The sequence below is a fragment of the Olea europaea genome, unplaced genomic scaffold, assembly GCF_002742605.1.
Source record: "Olea europaea var. sylvestris unplaced genomic scaffold, O_europaea_v1 scaffold13008, whole genome shotgun sequence".
NCBI lineage: Eukaryota > Viridiplantae > Streptophyta > Magnoliopsida > Lamiales > Oleaceae > Olea > Olea europaea.
The window spans coordinates 20534-22701 of NW_019230475.1; the positions used below are offsets into that span (position 1 = coordinate 20534).

General features: G+C 30.9%; 1 pseudogene; it reads left to right on the plus strand.

Annotated features, from left to right (window-relative positions):
* The window catches only part of LOC111374852, a 20837-nt pseudogene extending 19127 nt beyond the window's left edge, over positions 1 to 1710 (plus strand).
* Positions 1711 to 2168: the final 458 nt, after the last annotated feature.

A 2168-nucleotide genomic window follows, 5' to 3' on the forward strand; every position in this document is an offset into this window, starting at 1 on the left:
TACTCCAGAATCTTTCTAGGTTGAAGCGCTAAAGATTACAACAACTATTAAATAGTTACAAATTTTATGATCCCACTACAAAGTCAATTTTTTGAAACGAGAAATGCCTAGTTCTTAGATGATGATGTAGAGTTTGCAGGGGGAGATAAGGTTATGAATTTTGTCTTTATATAAATATTCCTTCTATTGCAATTGACTGTAATATGGACTAGGGACAAATTTTTGCTTCAGATCTTATTCAAGAAACAATTATGGATCAAGATAATATTATAAAATCTCTCATACACAATCAAAAGATTGTTTCAGAAGAACAAACTCAACAACCTAATAATAAATGTCATTAAGAAAATCCACTAAAGAAAAGAGAAAGGCAATTCGGATAATTTTATAGTCTTTTTAGAATAAAATAAGGATGGTATTGTATTGGTGAAAGAAGATCTGGTCAATCGACTTTCATCATGCAATGCAATGGAATAATTCTTCAGAATGGATTGACACGATAAATAAAAAGATAGAGTTCATAAGTAACAATGACGTTTCGGAACTCATCCCATTGCTTGAAAGTGTGAAACTCATTGGTTGTAAATAGATATTTAAAATCAAGAGGGATTTGAAGGGAGATGTAGAGAGATATAAGGCTTGTCTTATTGCAAATGGCTTTACTCAAAAAAAGGCAATGTTATTAAAGAGTCTTTCTTCATTATTTCTATGAAAGACTCTTTAGGACTATTATGACATTTGTGACACATGTTTATCTTAAACTGCTTCAGATGGTTTACAAATTACAAAAATCCATCTAAGGCTTAAGTAGGTTTTCAGTCAGTGGCATCACAAATTTCGTCAAATAATTATCTAGTTTGGTTTTGAGAAAAATAATTATCTAGTTTGGTTTTTGAGATTTTTGTCATGGAATTTTGAAATGAAATTTCCTAGTAATGTCTCTTTTGTGTTAAGGATATAAATACGCTGAGATCATTCTCGAGATTTTCACAAAAGGGCTATATCAATAAATTTCTTAAAGGGTTTGGGATGCAGGTATGGAAACCAGGTGATATCCCTATTACTAAGGGAGACAAGTTTAGTCTCAATTAATGCCCCAATGATAAACTTAAAGAAATGAAAGTACAAAAAAATCCCTATACTTCAACAATTAATGAAAGTTTAGTCTCAATTAATGCCCCAATGATAAACTTAAAGAAATTCCCTATTACTAAGGGAGACAAGTTTAATACATGCTAATACTTGCATACTTCTGCATATGGCATTCATTGGTTGAGTGCCAGGTAGACACTTAAATAACATTGGGATGGATATTTGTAAAGTAGCCAATTAGGTTATTCGGTGTTTATAGAGAACTATTACATGATCATATTCAAGAAAATCAGATCAATTGGAGATCAATTGATATTTGGATTTTGATCATTGAATATGACTACAAAATTGTCACTAGGCTGCATATTTTAGATTGATTTAAAAGACCACTTTAGTTATTCTATGACAATAGCAGTCTTGTATTCTAACTAGAGCTTGATGATGTCAAATTTTATAGACATTAAGTTCCTAATTGTTAAGGATATAATTTAGAGTGTTTAGGTTTTTATGGAATATTTAGGACAAACTCTATAATTGCGGATCCGCTTACTACGGGGCTATCACCCAAGGTCTTTCATGGGCATATTGTTCACATGGGTGTTGCATTTTTTATGATACGTGAGTTTAGTGGGAGTTTGTATTCGGACGGTGTTTGTTTTAGAAACAAAATTCTATCCATGGATATTTGGTTTGTTTCAGAAATAAAGTATTCAATTCAGTTTCACTCTTATTAAAACTTTGGTTTGATCTCATAAGGTAGGACCAGTTGAAAATAGGTATGTTTAAATCACATTGCATGTAATTTTTATGCTACAAATCCACACTTGATCTATGTCATTTGATTGTATTGATGTACGTGACCATTGAAGGTTTAATTATGATAATTGTAATGAAGATATCAAATTTGATCCCATATTGAGATAATTAATTGATGAGAATGTTCAAAGATGCCTTTTGGATATAATAACAAAAGTATTGAGCTTAAAAAGTTATACACATATATAAGGTAACATATGTTGGCCAAGTGTGAGATTGTTGAGAAATTATTAATTTGGACATCTAAATAAAATGAGGGC